We start from the raw sequence: 23378 nt of genomic DNA, 5'->3' as shown, positions 1-23378 counted from the left end.
TGTGTTTTATTATCCAAAGTTAAAACAAAAATAAGGGCAGAAGATTTAATAGATGGAAAGATGAAAAAAATGACTGAAGTTTCACTTTAAGGTTTATTTTTGCCGTCTGTGTCCTGTTGAGGAGATTTTCCTTCACTTCCTGCCCCATAGCTAAAACAGGAAGTGGGAGGAAATTCCTGCTAATTAAGGGAATCTCTTGGGGGTCACCAGAACCAGTGTCCCCATTGGAAACATTTCCCCTCTATTACTTTTATGGTGACAACCCAACATTTGGGATTTTCTTTTTACTTTCAATGATAATGGCAAGCAGGGCAAATAGAGAGGGGGGAATCTATATATAAAATAATATGCAAAGTGGTTGGAGGGAAGCTTCAGAAACGGCAAAGATGTTTTTTTATTACAGATGATGCGAGTAGACTGCAGCTCCTCTTTAACCAGTTCCTGACCAGCGCACGCCAATGTACGTCGGCAGAATGGTACGGCAGGCAAATGGGCGTACCTGTACGTCCCTTTAAATTTGCTTCCCTGCCACCGCGATCGCACCGCCGGCCGGTCGGGACCCCCGTGAGTCCGGTGGCGGGTCCCGCAGACTCGATCGCCGCGGGCATACCCGCGATCGTCTTACGGGGTGGCTGAATGGAGAAATGCCGTTGTAAACAACATTTCCCCATTCTGCCTAGCAACTAGTGATGCTGATCTCTGCTCCATGTGATTGGAGCAGAGATCAGTGTTCACTAAATGAAAGCCCGACCCCCCCACAGTTAGTAACACACCCCTAGGAACACTTAACCCCTACACTGCCACCCACTGGTTAACCCCTTCACTGCCAGTGTCATTTACACAGGAATCAGTGCATTTATATAGCAGTGATTGCTGTATAAATGACAATTAGTGATGGCCGAACGGTTCGCCCGGCGGTCGTTTCGCGGCGAATTTCCGACTTTCGCCGTCCGCGGGTTCGAACGCCTTTTTCCGTCGTTCGCCCCGGCGGACTTACGTGTTTAATGTATACAAGAACTTTAACCTTTCGTGACACGTTTATCATGTGTTACAGGACAACCAATTGAGACATGACAGCTCATGGACACTTGGACATTCCCCCTAACCTATAAATACACCCGATCCGGTGGCCATTTTACATTCTTTCTTCTGTCACTGTAGGGAAAGGATCCTGTGTGGAGTAGGGACAGAGAAAACGCTAGCTATTTGGTACACAAAAGTTCTTTTCAGGACTGGTATAGGTGTTAGGTCAGCAGCCTGAGTTTCTTTTGTCAGTTTAGATAAAGGGACAGAGCGCTGTATGCTGCTATTTTAGGGACAGCTCAGCCAGATTAGTCTTTCTTCATCATCATCATCATCATCATCATTAGCTGTTACTATCAGGTCCACAAAAGAGCTGTTCCAGCTAATCGTTCCAGCCTACTCTTTTTTGCCAATTTGTATAGGGACAGGCAGGAAGCAGTGTGTCAGGCAGTGAGGATAATTTTAAAGACTTGCTGTTACTATTAGTTCCACAAAGGTTCTTTTCAGGACTGGTATCAGTGGTACGGTAATAGGCTTGTACACGTATAATATTCTTTCTTCCAAATATAGAAAGAATATTATACTTGACTGCTGCCCTTCTGCTGCAGTCTGCTAATCATTCACAACTCACTTGTTCCACAAAGCTCTTTATCAGGACTGGTAACTTGGTCTGTCTAGGGTGCTACGGTACATAGGCTTGGGTGCGGTACAGTCTGCTGTTCTGTAAGGACCGCTATCGGTCCACAATACATAGGGTTGCCGTGCACTACTGCTGACCGCTGCCCTATACTGCAGCAGTCCTTCAGCGGTATAGGGACTGACGCACAGTCTGCTAAACACTAATACACAACCTGCTTGGTCCACAAAAGTTCTTATAAGGACTGGTAACTTGGTATAGGGTGCTACGGTACATAGGCCTGAGTGCAGTACAGTCTGCTGTTCTGTAAGGACCGCTATCGGTCCACAATACATAGGGTTGCCGTGCACTACTGCTGACCGCTGCCCTATACTGCAGCAGTCCTTCATTGGTATAGGGACTGACGTACAGTCTGCTAATCACTAACACACAACCTGCTTGGTCCACAAAAGTTCTTATAAGGACTGGTAACTTGGTATAGGGTGCTACGGTACATAGGCCTGAGTGCAGTACAGTCTGCTGTTCTGTAAGGACCGCTATCGGTCCACAATACATAGGGTTGCCGTGCACTACTGCTGACCGCTGCCCTATACTGCAGCAGTCCTTCATTGGTATAGGGACTGACGTACAGTCTGCTAATCACTAACACACAACCTGCTTGGTCCACAAAAGTTCTTATAAGGACTGGTAACTTGGTATAGGGTGCTACGGTACATAGGCCTGAGTGCGTTACAGTCTGCTGTTCTGTAAGGACCGCTATCGGTCCACAATACATAGGGTTGCCGTGCACTACTGCTGACCGCTGCCCTATACTGCAGCAGTCCTTCAGCGGTATAGGGACTGACGCACAGTCTGCTAAACACTAACACACAACCTGCTTGGTCCACAAAAGTTTTTATAAGGACTGGTAACTTGGTATAGGGTGCTACGGTACATAGGCCTGAGTGCAGTACAGTCTGCTGTTCTGTAAGGACCGCTATCGGTCCACAATACATAGGGTTGCCGTGCACTACTGCTGACCGCTGCCCTATACTGCAGCAGTCCTTCATTGGTATAGGGACTGACGTACAGTCTGCTAATCACTAACACACAACCTGCTTGGTCCACAAAAGTTCTTATAAGGACTGGTAACTTGGTATAGGGTGCTACGGTACATAGGCCTGAGTGCGTTACAGTCTGCTGTTCTGTAAGGACCGCTATCGGTCCACAATACATAGGGTTGCCGTGCACTACTGCTGACCGCTGCCCTATACTGCAGCAGTCCTTCATTGGTATAGGGACTGACGCACAGTCTGCTAAACACTAACACACAACCTGCTTGTTCCACAAAAGTTCTTATAAGGACTGGTAACTTGGTATAGGGTGCTACGGTACATAGGCTTGAGTGCGGTACAGTCTGCTGTTCTGTAAGGACCGCTATCGGTCCACAATAGATAGGGTTGACGTGCACCACTGCTGACCGCTGCCCTATACTGCAGCAGTCCTTCAGCGGTATAGGGACTGACGTACAGTCTGCTAAACACTAATACACAACCTGCTTGGTCCACAAAAGTTCTTATAAGGACTGGTAACTTGGTATAGGGTGCTACGGTACATAGGCTTGAGTGCGGTACAGTCTGCTGTTCTGTAAGGACCGCTATCGGTCCACAATAGATAGGGTTGACGTGCACCACTGCTGACCGCTGCCCTATACTGCAGCAGTCCTTCAGCGGTATAGGGACTGACGTACAGTCTGCTAAACACTAATACACAACCTGCTTGGTCCACAAAAGTTCTTATAAGGACTGGTAACTTGGTATAGGGTGCTACGGTACATAGGCTTGAGTGCGGTACAGTCTGCTGTTCTGTAAGGACCGCTATCGGTCCACAATAGATAGGGTTGACGTGCACCACTGCTGACCGCTCACCTATACTGCAGCAGTCCTTCAGCGGTATAGGGACTAAGAGTTTTGTCACAGGGTCATTTAAAAAATGACATGCAGAGGAAGAGGCAGGCCCTTCCGCAGGGGTGGTAGGGGTAGGGCAGGAGCAACAGGCTTGAGCCAAAGTGGGAAGTTGCAGAAGGTGCGTTCAATTACTTTAAAGGATGCACCAGACTTGGTTGAGTGGCTCGCTCAGCCTTACTCTTCTGCACCCTCCTCATCCTCTCGATCTGCACCCTCTTCTTCACTCTCTGCTATGTGCACCCCCAAAGACACTACCACCAACAACACGACCACCACCACCACCACCACATACCTTCCGCTTGAGTCACTGGAATTATTTTCCGATCCATATCAAGAGGACATTTCTGATGCGCAGCCACTCTTGGTATTGGATCAGGAAGAGGAGGTAGCAACAAGCGCTACTCAGCAGTCTGACGCCAGTACCCAGATCAGCCCAAGGAGGAGGTTGGTCCCCGGTGTTGCTGCCTACTCTACTTATAGCGGTGGGGAAGGTGACGTTGATGATGACGTGTCTAGTGATGTCACGTGGGTGCCCACAAGAGAGGAAGAGGAGGGGAGTTCAGAGGGAGATATGGACCAGCAGATAGGGAGGAGAAGCAGCAATGACTTACATTGCACAGCAGGGACAAAGCAGACTGCAAATGTATCAGGAGCGAGTCATCGACCATGTACGGTCACATCTGGCGCTCCCAGGACACCGGCACATGGCTCCGCAGTGTGGGCTTTTTTTAACGTGTCCGCTGCTGACAATAGCGTTGCCATCTGCAATCTTTGCAGTCAACGCGTTAGTCGCGGTAAGCCCAATACTCACCTAGGGACGACCGCCTTAAGAAGGCACATGAGCAGCCATCACCGAGCCCAGTGGGAGCAACGGAACACACAAAGCCACACTGCAGGCTCTCACCGTCCAGCCTCGTCTTCTACTTCTCCTTCTCCTCTCTCCTCACAATTGTCCTCCACTCCACCTTCCATCACGCCAAGCTCACATTTTTCTGCAAAAAGGCAGGCTTCCGTGGGCCTAATGTTTGAGCGTAAAAAAATGATGACGCCGGATAACCCTCTTGCCCAACGGTTGGCGGCTGGCTTGTCAGAACTCATAGCCCGCCAACTACTGCCATATAAACTGGTGGACTCGGAGGCCTTTCGCAAATTTGTGGCCATTGGAACACCACAATGGAAGGTCCCAGGAAGGAAGTATTTCTCAGAGAAGGGCATCCCAGAGCTATATGGCCATGTTCAGCGGCAAGTGAATGTATCTCTGGCACACAGTGTCGGTGCCAAGATACATCTGACCACAGACACGTGGTCTAGCAAACACGGGCAGGGAAGGTATATCAGTTTTACTGCCCACTGGGTGAACCTTCTGACGGCCGTCAAGCATGTAACCCGTGGCACCCGTGTAGATTTGGTTTTACCGCCACGGATTGCATGCAGGCCTGACTCTTCTTCTCCTCCTCCTACTCCATCCTCCTCCCTCTCCTCCTCAGCTGCCTCCTCCTTTTCCGCTGCTAGCGTCTCTTCCACTGCACCGCCCAAGCTCCCCAGAACCTATTCCACATGCCAGGTGAGACGTTGCCATGCCGTGCTGCGTCTGTTGTGCCTGGAAGCAAAGAGCCACACTGGCCCGGCACTCCTTTCAGCTTTGCGTTCACAGGCAGATGAGTGGCTAACACCGCTCAATTTGACAGTTGGTAAAGTGGTGTGTGACAACGGTGCCAATCTGCTTAGCGCATTGAAACAGGGCAAAATCACGCACGTGCCGTGCATGGCACACGTCTTAAACTTGGTCGTGCAGCGATTCCTTGTCAAATACCCTGGGGTCCAGGACATCTTGCGGCAGGCAAGGAAAATCTCGGCCCATTTCAGAAGATCTTACACGGCCATGGCTCGCCTTGCTGACATTCAGCGGCGACACCATCTGCCGGTCAGACGTCTTATTTGCGATTGCCCGACGCGATGGAACTCAACCTTCTATATGCTTGATAGGCTGCTCCAGCAGAAACGTGCAGTTAACGTCTACCTGTATGAACTCTGCGAAAGAAACGGTTCTGGGGAGCTGGGTTTTTTTTCACCGCGCCAGTGGCTGCTCATGCGCGACACATGCAGACTTCTGCGGCCATTTGAGGAGATCACCAAACTGGTCAGTCGCAGCCATGGCGCCATCAGTGACATGGTACCTTATGCCTTCTTTCTGGAGCGTGCATTGCGTCGTGTCATTGATCAGGCTGTGGAGGAGCAGGAGCGGGAAGATGAGGAAGTCGCAATGCTGGATGAATTCCCAGGGGGGGCTACTCTATCTGAGACAAGTCAACAACAGGAGTCTGATGAGGAGTCAGAGGAGGATGGTGCCGGGGCGGATGAGCAGGAGCAAGAAGAGCATGCTTTAAACCTTTCTGGGATCCCTGTTGTGCGAGGATGGGGAGAGGAGAATGAAGAGGACGACATTATCCTGGATGATGAGCAGGAGCCAGGCCACCACACCGCTTCCACTTTAGTGCAAATGGGGGCCTTCATGCTCCAGTGTTTTAATAGGGACCCCCGTATAAAAAGCATGAGGGTCAAGGACCAGTACTGGGTGGCAACGTACTTAGACCCCCGGTACAAACACAAAATGGCGGAAATGTTACCGCCGTCGCAGAGGGCTGTCAGAATGCAGCACTTCCAGGCCTTGCTTCGAGAAATGCTGCATTCTGCTTTTGCGTGCGCTGGCAGAGGAGCAATTCCCACTCCCAGAGAAGGATTTGCGGGTACCAATCCAACAGCGCCTGCAAGAAGAGGCCGGTTTGAAGATGTGTTGGTGACTTCGGATATGAGGTCATTCTTTCAGCCGACCCATCGACAGGTGTCATCCGGATCCAGCATCAGGGAACGCCTAGACCGTCAGGTGTCCGACTACATTGGGTTAACGGCCGATGTGGACGCTCTGAGGAGTGATGAACCCCTAGACTACTGGGTGGGCAGGCTTGACCTCTGGCCAGAGCTTGCCCAATTTGCAATCGAACTGTTGGCTTGCCCCTCATCCAGTGTCCTGTCCGAAAGGACGTTCAGCGCAGCAGGGGGGATTGTGACCGATAAGCGTACTCGCCTAGCTCACCACAGTGTTAACTACCTCACATTTCTAAAAATGAATGAGGCATGGATCTCGGAGGAATTCAACACATGTGATCAGTAGACCATGTATATGTCTATAAACAATTTTTGGAATCAAGCACACAGACCTTCTTAATTCATTTGGCTCACTTCCCTGACCCAAAAAAGCACACCGTACTATATGCCCCTACCCTCCTCTTTGAAGAGGTTGAGCGGTGTCATATTTCTACTGGGGCTGCTTATTATGAGGGGTTCCCACCATCCCTGTGCTGTGCTGACTTCCTCCTGGGTGTTCTTATTATGAGGGGCTCCCACCATCCCTGTGCTGTGCTGACTTCCTCCTGGGGGTTCTTATTATGAGGGGATCACACCATCCCTGTGCTGTGCTGACTTCCTCCTGGGGCTGCTTACGGTGCTGCTGTCAGCGCTGTATGTCACGGAGCTGCTGTCAGCGCTGTATGTCACGGAGCTGCTGTCAGCGCTGTATGTCACGGAGCTGCTGTCAGCGCTGTATGTCACGGAGCTGCTGTCAGCGCTGTATGTCACGGAGCTGCTGTCAGCGCTGTATGTCACGGAGCTGCTGTCAGCGCTGTATGTCACGGAGCTGCTGTCAGCGCTGTATGTCACGGAGCTGCTGTCAGCGCTGTATGTCACGGAGCTGCTGTCAGCGCTGTATGTCACGGAGCTGCTGTCAGCGCTGTATGTCACGGTGCTGCTGTCAGCGCTGTATGTCACGGAGCTGCTGTCAGCGCTGTATGTCACGGAGCTGCTGTCAGTGCTGTATGTCACGGAGCTGCTGTCAGCGCTGTATGTCACGGAGCTGCTGTCAGCGCTGTATGTCACGGAGCTGCTGTCAGCGCTGTATGTCACGGTGCTGCTGTCAGCGCTGTATGTCACGGAGCTGCTGTCAGCGCTGTATGTCACGGAGCTGCTGTCAGCGCTGTATGTCACGGAGCTGCTGTCAGCGCTGTATGTCACGGAGCTGCTGTCAGCGCTGTATGTCACGGAGCTGCTGTCAGCGCTGTATGTCACGGTGCTGATGTCAGTGCTCTGTATTACGGTGCTGCTGTCAGTGCTCTGTATCTCCTGCACCCTCTTGTTTGCCTACCCTGGTCCCTGACCTTCCCTCTCCTCCATTGCCTTCATTAGCTCCATAGTCCTGAATTGTCAGAACAATTTCCCAAATAAAAAAAAAATGCTTGTAGTTATCGATCCCAAATTCACCTCATACATGTATTATGCTATTGTCCAGGTGGTGGGACTACGTGCTACCCCCTAATAATTACCCCGTGGCCGCAAATTCGACCTAAAGGTTTGCGAAATTCGCCTCCCATTGAAGTCAATGGAGCCCGCGGCGAACGGTCGTTTTCGCGAACGTTTGTGTCCGTTCGCGTTTCGCGTTCGCGAAACGTCCCGTCGGAAGTTCGTCCATCACTAATGACAATGGTCCCAAAAATGTGTCGAAAATGTCCGATGTGTCCACCATAATGTCGCAGTCACAATAAAAATCGCTGATCGCCGCCATTACTAGTAAAAAAAAAAAAATATTAATAAAAATGCCATAAAACTATCCCCTATTTTGTAAACGCTATACATTTTGCGCAAACAAATCAATTATCGCTTATTGCGATTTTTTTACAAAAAATATGTAGAAGAATACGTATCGGCCTAAACTGAGGGAAAAAAATGTTGTTTTATATATTTTTGGGGGATATTTATTATAACAAAATAAAAAATATTGCGTTTTTTTCAAAATTGTCACTCTATTTTTGTTTATAGCGCAAAAAATTAAAACCGCAGGGGTGATCAAATACCACCAAAAGAAAGCTCTATTTGTGGGGAAAAAAAGACGTCAATTTTGTTTGGGAGCCGCGTCGCACGACCGCGCAATTGTCAGTTAAAGCGTCGCAGTTGCGAATCGCAAAAAGTGGTCTGGTCATTGACCAGCAAAATGGTCCGAGGCTTAAGTGGTTAAGCTCCCAGGAAGTGACAAGGCTACAAAATGTTCTCAGCCTGAAATATGAAAAAAAAAAAATCTTTATAGATATATATATATACTGTATTTATGCTGATCCATTTCCCTGAAGAAGAGTTGAAATACTCAAAAATATATTACCTGCATTTTGCTCTCTGTGTTCATTGTTTACTGCATCCTTGTTTGTCTCTGTATTTATACCCTTTTATTAGGCTGGGCTGCCTTTTGCCCTACCACCGTTTTTTACACATAAGTAAATAAAACTTTTTTCAAGTAATATATTTGACCACTAAGTATTTGTCCTTTCCCTTAAAAGTCCCGCTGAGGCACCCCCAGCCTGAAAAATGAAAACCAATGCAGGCGATAAAAATCTGCAATATATATTACATTTTTTATTTCTTGTTTTTTTTTTAATACACTTTTTAAGATTTTTTTTTTATTATTATTATTTTTTTTTTCCATGGTTCTCTCTGAAACGACATCCAGAATGTCAGGCCACTTCGGGGCTTTTTTAAAACAAATTTAATTATGCTTCTCTAAATATGCATTCGCTGCCGAAGGATTAATTACAGGACAGATACAAGGTCGTTATCTCTTTGAACATGGAGATAGATTGTAACAACAAAACTCATTTCCAGGGGACTCGAGTTTCAGCACAATTCAAGGTTGTCACATGAATCTCGGCTCCTTCTGGGCACTAAACTCTTATAGTTGAATCCTTCCAGTATAAATAAAAAGAGTCATTTATTTTCTGCCGTTCACACAGAGGAATCCTATTTTGCAACATTTTTGAAATTTAAGCTGACATTTGATCACGTTTTTTTTTTTTTTTGTCTTTCCTGGTCCCTCACTTCCTCCCCCATTTATATGCTTATGATTAAAAAATAAATAAAATCAGTTTTCATTACATATCTTATCTCAGACCCAGAGTAAATATCACGGGGTCGCTGTAGGGCTGCCACCTTTTCTTCAAGTCAAACCCAAATGCTTTGGCGTCGCACAGCAATTTGTTGTCACAGTATGCATAGATAAACAATGCATAGAGGTTTCTATTAAATAACATTTCTGATCATATGAAGTTAAAGAGGAAGTAAACCCTGATGAGTTTGCTTCCTCTTTCATTCCCTGCAAAGGTAAAGCATAATGGACTACTATGCATCGCATCGCATCGTAGTCCATTATGTGTCACTTATCTGACACATGAGCCAGCGAAGTCACCGCTGTCCCCTGTAGTCCGCCGCATCCATCTTCTCGGTGGGTCTCGCCGCTCCGCCGCTGTCATTCGGCAAAGCCGCGATGACGTCACTCCCGTGCATGCGCACAGGAGCCGCCACTCGCGGCACATTGCCGTTGACGGTGCCGCGCTCAGTGCGCCTGTGTGCCGCTGTCTACGGCGCATGCGCCGTAGACAGCGGTGCCTGTCTTTCGGCAAATATCTCCTAAACCGTGTAGGTTTAGGAGATATTTCTTGGACCTACAGGTAAGCCTTAATCTAGACTTACCTGTAGGTCAAAGTGATTGACAGGTCTTGTCAATCACAAGAGTCCCCCTTTACATCAGAGTCCACAGAGTTCCCCTTTTACATCTGAATCTGCAGAGCTTCCCTTTTACATCTGAATCTGCAGAGCTTCTCTTTTACATCTGAATCTGCAGTGCTCCCCTTTTACATCTGAATCTTCAGAGCTTCCCTTTTACATCTGAATCTGCAGAGTTCCCCTTTTACATCTGAATCTGCAGAGCTCCCCTTTTACATCTGAATCTGCAGCGCTTCCCTTTTACATCTGAATCTGCAGAGTTCCCCTTTTACATCTGAATCTGCAGAGTTCCCCTTTTACATCTGAACTCGCAGAGTTCCCCTTTTACATCTGAATCTGCAGCGCTTCCCTTTTACATCTGAATCTGCAGTGCTCCCCTTTTACATCTGAATCTGCAGCGCTTCCCTTTTACATCTGAATCTGCAGAGCTCCCCTTTTACATCTGAATCTGCAGAGCTTCTCTTTTACATCTGAATCTGCAGTGCTCCCCTTTTACATCTGAATCTGCAGAGCTCCCCTTTTACATCTGAATCTTCAGAGCTTCCCTTTTACATCTGAATCTGCAGAGTTCCCCTTTTACATCTGAATCTGCAGAGCTCCCCTTTTACATCTGAATCTGCAGCGCTTCCCTTTTACATCTGAATCTGCAGAGTTCCCCTTTTACATCTGAACTCGCAGAGTTCCCCTTTTACATCTGAATCTGCAGCGCTTCCCTTTTACATCTGAATCTGCAGCGCTTCCCTTTTACATCTGAATCTGCAGAGCTCCCCTTTTACATCTGAATCTGCAGAGCTTCTCTTTTACATCTGAATCTGCAGCGCTTCCCTTTTACATCTGAATCTGCAGCGCTTCCCTTTTACATCTGAATCTGCAGTGCTCCCCTTTTACATCTGAATCTTCAGAGCTCCCCTTTTACATCTGAATCTGCAGCGCTTCCCTTTTACATCTGAATCTGCAGCGCTTCCCTTTTACATCTGAATCTGCAGCGCTTCCCTTTTACATCTGAATCTGCAGCGCTTCCCTTTTACATCTGAATCTGCAGCGCTTCCCTTTTACATCTGAATCTGCAGCGCTTCCCTTTTACATCTGAATCTTCAGAGCTTCCCTTTTACATCTGAATCTGCAGAGCTCCCCTTTTACATCTGAATCTTCAGAGCTCCCCTTTTACATCTGAATCTGCAGAGCTCCCCTTTTACATCTGAATCTGCAGAGTTCCCCTTTTATATCTGAATCTTCAGCGCTCCCCTTTTACATCTAAATCTTCAGCGCTTCCCTTTTACATCTGAATCTGCAGAGTTCCCCTTTTACATCTGAATCTGCAGAGCTCCCCTTTTATATCTGAATCTTCAGAGCTCCCCTTTTACATCTGAATCTGCAGCGCTCCCCTTTTACATCTAAATCTTCAGAGCTTCCCTTTTACATCTGAATCTGCAGAGCTCCCCTTTTACATCTGAATCTGGAGAGCTCCCCTTTTATATCTGAATCTTTCAGCGCTCCCCTTTTACATCTGAATCTGCAGCGCTCCCCTTTTACATCTGAATCTTCAGAGTTCCCCTTTTACATCTGAACTCGCAGAGTTCCTTTTCACTGTAAGGGGGGACTCTGCAGGCTCTGATGTAAGGGAGAACTCTGGAGACTCTTAACATAAGGGATGCTCTGGTGTACGAAAAGGACTCTGATGTAAAGGGGAGCTCTGATGTAATGAATGCTCTGAGATTCCTGATTTACCTTAGCGTACTCACTTAGAGGCAGGAGAGAGAAGGGGGAGTCCGATCTGAATAACGTGTTCAGGTCTCAGACAGTCCGAAACCCAGGCGCATGATTCCAAACCCAAACTGTCCAGGTGACTCCCGGACAGGTGGCAACCTTAGGCTCCACCCCTCCTATCCATGCATTTGGGCTCTTGCAGGACACCCAGCACATGGATTCCAATGGGGGGGGGGGTTCAAAATGCGCCTGATTAGAGTCAGAGGCTCTAATAGGCTTTAAAATAGGGTGGTCTTGGGCCGCAGGGGCACTGCAAACCAAGCCCACCCAGGTGTGTTACAATAGCGAATGAATGTTTGCTAATGTAACCAGGACCGTCTATAATATTGATTGGACCCTGTGCAAACATTTTCTTGGGCCCCTTCCAAATCGACTTATCAGCTATTTGCGGGCAGTGTGGGCTGAAAGCTGTCAGCGCAGGGCTCGGCCCTTCCTTCTCTGAGCCGACTGTCAGCTTATTGCCAGCTCCCATCTCTCTCCACAGTTACTCAGCTGTTGAAGATATCCTGCTTGTCAGTCCTGCCTGCTTAAGCCATCCAGTCCAGAAGATCTCTTCCTTCGCCTTGGTCAACATCACAGAGACTATCTCCTGTTTAAAGAATTGCTTTGCTGATATGCCTTCTGGCTCCAGATCCTGCTTGCTTTTTTGCCACGTTGATCCCTGACATCTGGCTTGGCTGACTATCTGTTCCGGTTAATGAACTTTGGTTATGTTTTTACTACGTTTGTTCTTTTTACTTTTATTATTAAACAAGTATGATTTAACTGTACTTCTGTCTCGGTCTGATTTCATGGTTTCTGACAAAAGGGGAGCTGCTTTGGCCCCACAACAATGACTGGGCCCAGGGCAGCTGCCCCATTTCGACCTGGCATAAAAACGACTCTGTTTGTAACACTGATCCTCCTCCCGGGCCGATCATAGCTACGACTAATAAGCACTACATTGAAGTGTGAAACGCGTTAGCTCATGTCTGTTCCTGCTGTGGCTTGTATTTTTGTTCACAAGAATTTTTGAATAAAAGACAAAAAAAATGTTTTTTGGGTGCGGCTGTCCAGATCTTCTTCCTGTTTTTGATTGCTATATGCATTGCCGCCACCTGGGCTTCCAAGCTGGATGAGAAGGTTTTCCACTGTCGCTTGACCTACCTGGAGTGGTGATATCTCTCTCTCCACCTAGATGGGGGTAAGTGCCCAACTGACCTGCAGACAGCGGAGCTGGCGGGGCCGGGGGAGTTGCCGCTGGCTGATCGGGGGGTAGGGGTGGTTGTTTGCCACCCCCCCAAAAAAAACACCAGCCTCTACTGGTCTACAGGGTGCAGATACAAACTGGGCCCCCCCTTTCTTAGGTTCTATTCACACCAATGCGTTTTTTCATGCTTTTTGCACAAACACAGGACTTTTTTTTTGCATTTTTGGTTCAATGGAGAAGCTGCAGAAAAGCATTAAAGGGGTTGTAAAGGCAGAAGGTACATTCTATGCATTGAGATAAAAAGCCTTCTGTGTGCGGCAGCCCCCCTCACCCCGCTAATACTTACCTGAGCCCCCCTCTCTATCCAGCGATGGGCCATCCGGCAATCTCCCTCCTGACTGGCTGAGACACAGCAGCTGCGCCATTGGCTCCTGCTGCTGTCAAAGTCAGTTAGTCAATCAGGAGAGAAAGGGGATGGGGCCAAACCGCAGCTCCGTTTTCCAAATGGACACAGGGAAATGCGGCTCGGCTCGGGTGCCCCCATAAGCAGGCTGCTTGCTGTGGGGGGCACTGAACAGGAGGGAGGGGCCAGGAGCACCGAAGAGGGACCCGAGAAGAGGAGGATCGGGGAGGTAAGTATAACATGATTGTTTTTTTTAAACAAGAAAAAAATTGATTTTAGTATCACTTTAAGTGCGTTTTTACCGTGTTTTTTGCCGCGATTTGAGTTTTGCATTTTTTTATCTGCCCAACAACAAATTTGCCCCCCAAAAAATAAAAATAAAGCATAAAAAACGCAAACCGCGGCACAATCGCGGTAAAATTGTGGCAAAATCATGGTAAAAAAAAAAAGCACTGCAGAAATTGTCAAAATTGAACTGCTTTAGGCTTGATTCACACCTGAGCGTTCGCGCCGCAATCGCGGCAAATCGCAACGCGCGACAGTTGTCGCTCAAAAAAGAACAGGAGCTTCTTTTGAGTGACAGCATCACGTGTTTTGCAATTTGACACAATTGCAGTGTGATTTATCGCGTGACAGTTGCGGCAAAATCGTGCCGTGATTGGGGTGCCATTAAGAAGCAATAGAATCACACATGCGTCCCGCGATTAGCTGCGATTTCAAATCGTGAGCAGATTCGTGGCGATTTAGCCCGCGATTCGGATCGCTGAGTTGTGAATGGTGCCTTAGGGTTAGCAGTGATGTTGCTGTCACTACTTCTGTCAGCCTTGTAACACATCACACCTGACACAGGGCGCCCCCGTCCCTGCAATAAACCATTGCACCCAGGGCAGTTGTCCCTCCTGCCCACCCCTTGTCCCGCCCATGGTTCATAGGCATACTGTATTTGCATCCACAGCCAAAAGCCCCTACAATGGGCACGTGAGCATCAAAACCGGACCACGGAGCAATGGGAGAAACTGGCCTGGTCTGATGAAGTCAAGAATGGTCTGAGTAACGCAGTGAGTTTGAGGTGCTGACTTGGCCTCCAAATTCTCTACATCTCTATCCAATCCAGCATCTCTGGAATGTGCTTGAAAAACAAGTCTGATCTAGACATGTGCACTGCCGAAAAATTTGTTAGTTTTCGTTTCATTCGTTTCTTTTATTTTTTCGGGTCATGATCGAAATTAGAAAATTCGTAAATTAGTAAATGCGAAAATCCTAAATTCCGTCAATTAGAAAATCCGAAAATTGGGAAATTTGAATATTCGAAAAAAGAGGAAAATTAAAAAATTTGAAAATTCGTAAAATTGGTAAATTTAAATATTCGGAAATTCGGAAATTTGAAAATCCGAAAAACAAATGGAACAAAAGGAATTAATAATAAATATTTTTTATTATTATTAATTTGGTACGTTTAATTCGTTTAGACGCGGCATTCGTTATTTCGGATAATTCGTAACTTTGCATAAATTAGTATTCGTTATGTTCACTAACAGCCAAATTTGAAAGGAAATTCCAATACCTATAAATTTAATAGTAATGGTTAAGTTATTATTAGTTAGTTATTATTTCAGATTTTAGAATTTTCAGGTTTTCAAGTTTTCGGATTTTCGTTTTTATTTTTCGGATTTTCGTTCTTTTGCATTTTCATTCTTATTTGCAAATTTTCGGATTTCCGATTTTCTGGATTTTCGATTGAAGAATATTTTCAAATTTACACATTTGAAAATTTTCGAATTTACAAATTTTAAAAATTTTCGAATTTACGAATTTTTGAATATTCAAATTTAGGAATATTCGGGGGAAAAAAAACAGGTTTTTGTTTAATTCGGATATTTCCGAATTAACAAATTTGGCGAAATTAGTTAAAAAACAAATTTGTAAAAAAACAAATGGTACATGTCTACCGGTAGTCTGATCCATGGAGGCTCAAACACGCAACTTACAGGACTTAGAGGATCTGCGACGCATGGCTTGGGGCCAGACACCACGACCTACCTTCAGAGGTCTCGTGTCCTCCATGCCTTTACAGGTCAGGGAAAAAGGGGGGAATCTAGTAAATTTTGGGTGGGTGGTCGCATTATGGTGGGTGGTCATAGTTATATACATACATAGAGTATGACATGAAAAGTTGGAGGTTGCGGAGCGGAGATCACCTTCTGTAGACCTCATTATCTCGGCTCATAAACCAGTTTTTAGCCCCTCCCCCTCAGCATATACAGACTATACATAACTCATCATTAAAGCTTCACATTGATCTGATTGGACTCAGGGATTTTATACCGATAGCTATCTGTAAAGAAGTACAAGAGGGGGCTTACTGTATCTGGGTTGAAATCTCTGGAGTTTTACTCTATGTATACAGACCACCCAGGTTCTGTGCCAACACAGGAGAGCAGAAGACAGACGACCACTAAGATTTACTGCACTTATCTTCTGCATTTAACCTGCTCAATGCCGGGGACAGCAGAGTCCAATCAAGGTGACGATTGTCAGTTAATGTGTATACACTATATTACCAAAAGTATTGGGACACCTGCCTTTACACGCACATGAAATTTAATGGCATCCCAGTCTTAGTCCGTAGGGTTCAATATTGAGTTGGCTCCACCCTTTGCAGCTATAACAGCTTCAACTCTTCTGGGGAGGCCGTCCACAAGGTTTAGGAGCGTGTCTTTGGGAATGTTTGACCATTCTTCCAGAACACCATTCGTGAGGTCAGGCACTGATGTTGGACGAGAAGGCCTTAACTCGCAGTCCCTGCTCTAATTCGTCCCAAAGGTGTTCTTTCGGGTTGAGGCCAGTCAAGTTCCTCCACCCCCAAACTCGTTCATCCATGTCTTTATGGACCTTGCTTTGTGCACTGGTGGGGCAGTCATGTTGGAACAGGAAGGGGCCGTTCCCCAAACTGTTCCCACAAAGTTGGGAGCATGAAATGGTCCAAAATGTCTTGTAATGCCACGTACACACGACCGGACTTTTCGAGGGACTAGGTCCGACAGACTTTCGACGGAGTTCTGACGGATTTTCCGAATGAACGGACTTGGCCACACACAATCACACCAAAGTCCGACGGATTCGAACGTGATGACGTACGACTGGACTAGAATAAGGAAGTTCATAGCCAGTAGCCAATAGCTGCCCTAGCGTCGGTTTTTGTCCGTCGGACTGGCACACACACGAGCGGATTTCTCCATAGGAAGGAACTGGGTCCAGCGGAGTTCCGGCGGAAAAATTTGAAACATGTTCCATTTCTAAAGTCTGTCAGACTTTTGCAAATCAAAAGTCCGCTGCAGCCCCCACACACGATCGAATAGTCTGCCGGAATCATTCCGTCAGACTTTTGAGAAGTCCGGTCGTGTGTACGCGGCATAAGGGTTGTAACCTTTGGGATGACTAATTACCGCGTACACACGATCAAACAATCCGGTGGAAAAGTCTGGCGGACTCAAGTCCGCGGGACAATCCCCCCCCCCCCCCGTGTGTGTGTGTGCTCCACTTTACCCAAAAGTCCGGCGGACTAAGAAAGTAGTTTTGCACCAAAATATGTCCGCCGGACTCGCATTCCGGCGGACAATACGGCTGTGTGCGTGCTAGTCCGCCATACTTTTGAAATGAAGGGACTTTTCCCGCACCAAATTACAGAAGTTTATTGTTATTTTTTAAAAAAAAATGCAATTAACAAAACCGCAAAGCTGTCACAATTTCCCGAGAGACCAGGAAGGGGTTAAAGAATAAAGAGAATCGTTTTATTCTGCACATATTTTTAGCAGCGCTGGAGCTATGGGAATAACGCATGGCTCTATATATAACCCCCTGCATTTCCTCCGAGAAGGCTTTTGCAATGAGCGTTTGATTTTTTTTTTTTTTTTGGGAAATACACAAGCGGGATTTTTTTTTTGATAGAAACCAGATTGCCTTTGCTAGGTGTCTTCCTTTAGCCTCGCTGTCTTGGAGGAGACGCGTATTATTTTTTTTTTTCTTTTTCGTTTTAAGAAGTACAAAAAAAAAACGAGACGCAGTTTTTCTCTCTCCTCTTCCCCTTTTTGAAGAGTTTATTTATCCTGCAGGCTGCAGACTTTGGTGGAAGACAAGTCTTGTGTGAGATTTGGAAGTTTGGAAAAAAGTCTTCGGCTTGGGTCTTGTTCAGCCAAATGAAGCTTTGACCTTAAATGGTAAAAGATCCCCAGTTGTGATTGAGAGGCCGGACTTGGGGGGAGAAGTGGCTTTTTTGGTTGGTGATCGGCATCGCTAAGAATAAACTGCAATTTCAGGCACCAGCCGGGACCAGAGGATCTCATGTAATCCCCGAGGAAAGATGCGGAGAGGCGGCAGCGCGGCGGATGGGAGACTTCGCTGTATCCTTCGGTGTTGATGCTTCGGGGATAGAGAGGTTCATCTGCAGCATTCAGCAAGCCTGGAGGATCTCAATGGGCCATGGCACACAAAACAGGTCAGAAAACTCTTTTGTATATATATTTATATATTTATTGTCACTATGGGGGGGGGGGGGGGGATTTATATTAAAATTGGAGAATGCAAAATCTGGTGCAGCTCTGCATAGTAACCAATCGGCTTTCAGTTTCTTTTTTTTTTTGGCAGGGCTTAATTGAACAAGCTGAAGTTAAAAGCTGATTGGCTACCACCAGATTTTGCAGTCTCCTGTTTAAAGCGGAGGTCCACCCTAAAATGGACCTCCGCTCATCGGAATCCCCCCCCCCCTCCGGCGCCACAATCGGCACCTTTCAGGGGGGAGGGGGGTGCAGTTACCTGGATAATCCAGGTAACTGCACCCACTTCCGGGCTAGCTCTCTGCGGAACGAGCGTAGGTTACGCCCCCGTTCCGCAAGCGCCCGCCCCCTTCAGCAAGTGCCCCGCTGCCTGCTGGGAAACACACAGCTCCCAGAGGCAGCGGGGACCGTCCGGATTGCGCCGCGCGGCTCGCGCATGCGCAGTAGGGAACCGGGAAATGAAGCCGAAAGGCTCCATTTCCTGATTCCCATACCCAAGATGGCGGCGGGACCCGGCAGCCGAGCGAGCGATCGGCTTCGGGTGCCGACATCGCGGGCGCGCTGGACAGGTAAGTGTCACTATTTAAAAGTCAGCAGCTGCAGTATTTGTAGCTGCTGGCTTTTAAAAAAAAAAAAAAAAAAAACGCGGAGTCCCGGTGGACTCCCGCTTTAAGTAAATCAATCCCCCCCCCCCCTCCCCATGGATATATTCACTCTTCTATTTATTGAAGGCTTCCTAGCTAATCACACATGATGCAAACTGATTGTACAATCTCCTTTAAATTTACCAGCAAGTGGGAGGGCCTAACTTTTCGCATGTTAATTAAAAGGCTTGGTAAAGAAGAAACACCGCTCCACACCTCTGGACCCCTTTACATTGCACAGCCCCTGCACCTTTGTACCCCTTTACATTACACAGCCCCGCACCTCTGGACCCCTTTACAATACAAAGCCCCCGCACCTCTGGACCCGTTTACATTACACAGCCCCCGCACCTCTGGACACCTTTACATTACACAGCCCCCGCACCTCTGGACCCCTTTACATTGAACATCCCCGCACCTCTGGACCCCTTTACATTGCACAGCCCCCGCACCTCTGGACCCCTTTACATTGCACAGCCCCTGCACCTTTGTACCCCTTTACATTACACAGCCCCGCACCTCTGGACCCCTTTACAATACAAAGCCCCCGCACCTCTGGACCCGTTTACATTACACAGCCCCCGCACCTCTGGACACCTTTACATTACACAGCCCCCGCACCTCTGGACCCCTTTACATTGAACATCCCCGCACCTCTGGACCCCTTTACATTGCACAGCCCCCGCACCTCTGGACCCCTTTACATTACACAGCCCCCGCACCTCTGGACCCCTTTACATTGAACATCCCCCGCACCTCTGGACCCCTTTACATTACACAGCCCCCGCACCTCTGGACCCCTTTACATTGAACATCCCCCGCACCTCTGGACCCCTTTACATTGCACAGCCCCCGCACCTCTGGACCCCTTTATATTACACAGCCCCTGCACCTCTGGATCCCTTTACATTGCACAGCCCCCGCACCTCTGGATCCCTTTACATTGCACAGCCCCCGCACCTCTGGACCCCTTTACATTGCACAGCCCCCGCACCTCTGGACCCCTTTACATTACACAGCCCCCGCACCTCTGGACCCCTTTACATTACACAGCGCCCGCACCTCTGGACCCCTTTACATTGCACAGCCCCCGCACCTCTGGACCCCTTTACATTACACAGCCCCCGCACCTCTGGACCCCTTTACATTACACAGCCCCCGCACCTCTGGACCCCTTTACAGTACACAGCCCCAACACCCCTGAACCCCTTTACATTACGCAGCCCCTGCACCTCTGGACCCCTTTACATTGCACAGCCCTGCACCTCTGGAGCTATTTACATTACACAGCCCCCGCACCTCTGGACCCCTTTACATTGCACAACCCTGCACCTCTGGACCCCTTTACATTACACAGCCCCCGCACCTCTGGACCCCTTTACATTACACAGCCCCCGCACCTCTGGACCCCTTTACATTACACAGCCCCCGCACCTCTGGACCCCTTTACATTGCACAGCCCCCGCACCTCTAGACCCCTTTACATTGCACAGCCCTGCACCTCTGGAGCCATTTACATTACACAGCCCCCGCACCTCTGGACCCCTTTACATTGCACAACCCTGCACCTCTGGACCCCTTTACATTACACAGCCCCCGCACCTCTGGACCCCTTTACATTACACAGCCCCCGCACCTCTGGACCCCTTTACAGTACACAGCCCCACCACCCCTGAACCCCTTTACATTACGCAGCCCCTGCACCTCTGGACCCCTTTACATTACACAGCCCCTGCACCTCTCGAGCCCTTTACATTACACAGCCCCCGCACCTCTGGACCCCTTTACATTACACAGCCCCTGCACCTCTGGCCCCTTTACATTGCACAGCCCTGCACCTCTGGACCCTTTTACATTACACAGCCCCTGCACCTCTGGACCCCTTAACATTGCACAGCCCTGCACCTCTGGACCCCTTTACATTACACAACCCCTGCACCTCTTGAGCCCTTTACATTACACAGCCCCCGCACCTCTGGACCCCTTTACATTACACAGCCCCCGCACCTCTGGACCCTTTTACATTACACAGCCCCCCTGAATATTAAGCTGAAGTAAGAAGCTGATTGGCTACCACCAGATTTTGCAGTCCCCTGTATTAGTAAATCAACCCCCCCCCCATGGATGTATTCACTCTTCTATTTTTTTTAAAGGCTTCCTAGCTAATCACACATGATGCAAACTGATTGTACAATCTCCTTTAAATTTACCAGCAAGTGGGAGGGCCTAACTTTTCGCATGTTAATTAAAAGGCTTGTTAAAGAAGAAACACCGCTCCACACCTCTGGACCCCTTTACATTGCACAGCCCTGCACCTCTGGAGCCATTTACATTACACAGCCCTCGCACCTCTGGACCCCTTTCCATTGCACAACCCCGCACCTCTGGACCCCTTTACATTACACAGCCCCCGCACCTCTGGACCCCTTTACATTACACAGCCCCCGCACCTCTGGACCCCTTTACATCACACAGCCCCCGCACCTCTGGACCCCTTTACATTGCACAGCCCCCGCACCTCTGGACCCCTTTACATTGCACAGCCCTGCACCTCTGGAGCCATTTACATTACACAGCCCCCGCACCTCTGGACCCCTTTACATTGCACAACCCTGCACCTCTGGACCCCTTTACATTACACAGCCCCCGCACCTCTGGACCCCTTTACATTACACAGCCCCCGCACCTCTGGACCCCTTTACATTACAAAGCCCCGCACCTCTGGACCCCTTTACATTACACAGCCCCCGCACCTCTGGACCCCTTTACATTACACAGCCCCTGCACCTCTGGACCTCTTTACATTACACAGCCCCCGCACCTCTGGACCCCTTTACATTACACAGCCCCTGCACCTCTGGACCCCTTTACATTGCACAGCCCTGCACCTCTGGACCCTTTTACATTACACAGCCCCCGCACCTCTGGACCCCTTTACATTACACAGCCCCCGCACCTCTGGACCCTTTTACATTACACCTCCCCCGCACCTCTGGACCCCTTTACAATACACAGCCCCCCTGAATATTAAGCTGAAGTAAGAAGCTGATTGGCTACCACCAGATTTTGCAGTCCCCTGCATTAGTAAATCAACCCCCCCCCCCATTGGATATATTCACTCTTCTATTTATTGAAGGCTTCCTAGCTAATCACACATGATGCAAACTGATTGTACAATCTCCTTTAAATTTACCAGCAAGTGGGAGGGCCTAACTTTTTGCATGTTAATTAAAAGGCTTGGTAAAGAAGAAACACCGCTCCACACCTCTGGACCCCTTTACATTGCACAGCCCTGCACCTCTGGACCCCTTTACATTACACAGCCCCCGCACCTCTGGACCCCTTTACATTGCACAGCCCCCGCACCTCTGGACCCCTTTACATTACACAGCCCCCGCACCTCTGGACCCCTTTACATTACACAGCCCCCGCACCTTTGGACCCCTTTACATTGCACAGCCCCCGCACCTCTGGACCCCTTTACATTACACAGCCCTGCACTTCTGGACCCCTTTACATTACGCAGCCCCCACACCTCTGGACCCCTTTAAATTACACGGCCCCCGCATTTCTGGTTACCCTTTATATTACACAGCCCCACACATCTGTACCCCTTTACATTACACAGCCCTGCACTTCTGGACCCCTTTACTTTACACAGCCTTGCACTTCTGGACCCCTTTACATTCCGAGCCCCCACACCTCTGGACCCCTTTAAATTACACAGCCCCCGCATTTCTGGTTACCCTTTATATTACACAGCCCTGCACTTCTGGACCCCTTTACATTACACAGCCCCTGCACCTCTGGACCCCTTTACATTACAAAGCCCCAGCACCTCTGGATCCCTTTACATTACACAGTCCTGCTCCTCTGGACCCCTTTACATTACACAACCCCGCACCTCTGGACCCCTTTACATTACACAGCCCCTGCACTTCTGGACCCCTTTACATTATGCAGCCCCCACACCTCTGGACCCCTTTAAATTATACAGCCCCGCATTTCTGGTTACCCTTTATATTACACAGCCCCCACACCTCTGGACCCCTTTACATTACACAGCCCCACACCTCTGGAATCCTTTACATTACACAGCCCCTGCCCCCATGTTACGCTTTAAAATTACCCACACTCGTGGAATAGCGACAAGCTATGATATTCAAAAATCTCCATAGGCGACGCTTTAGAAATTTGTACAGGTTACCAGTTTAGAGTTACAGAGCCGATCTAGTGCTAGGACTATTGCTCTCCCTCAAACTATTGTGGCAATACCTCACATTTGTGGTTTGAACGCTGTTTACATTTGCGGCCGTGACTTACGCGAGCACAGTGAGATGGGGCCCTTAAAAATATTTTTTTTTATTTTTATTTTTATTTTTTTTACACTGTCCCTTTAAAAAAAGAAATAAAAAATTCTGATCACATTATTGCTGTCAGAGAAGGAATGTAAACATCCCTTGTGACAGTAATAGGCAGTGACAGGTACTCTTTATGGAGAGATCGAGGGTCTATAAGACCCCAAATCCCTCCTTTGTACTTAAAGTTTGGTGGTTAAATCTTCTGTGAACCGGTCGTGATGTCATGACATCGCTTCCGGGTTACTAGATCCGAGA

At 48.2% G+C, this 23378-nt stretch overlaps 1 protein-coding gene across 1 annotated transcript in view; it reads left to right on the top strand.

The window, feature by feature from the left end:
• The first annotated feature begins 17588 nt into the window (after positions 1-17588).
• The window catches only part of IRAG1 (inositol 1,4,5-triphosphate receptor associated 1), a 213544-nt gene continuing 207754 nt past the window's right edge, over positions 17589-23378 (top strand). Inside the window, exon 1 of the mRNA XM_077453556.1 lies at positions 17589-18060. The gene's annotated coding sequence lies outside the window, so the exon portion shown is untranslated. The remainder of the gene's footprint in view (positions 18061-23378) is intronic.

The sequence above is a fragment of the Lithobates pipiens genome, unplaced genomic scaffold (genome assembly GCF_037356315.1).
Source record: "Lithobates pipiens isolate NorthernLeopardFrog02 unplaced genomic scaffold, aLitPip1_a1.2 Scaffold_24, whole genome shotgun sequence".
In the NCBI taxonomy this organism is placed as follows: domain Eukaryota; kingdom Metazoa; phylum Chordata; class Amphibia; order Anura; family Ranidae; genus Lithobates; species Lithobates pipiens.
Note: the sequence above shows the minus strand (reverse complement) of the source record. Positions and strands in the feature narration are given on the sequence as shown.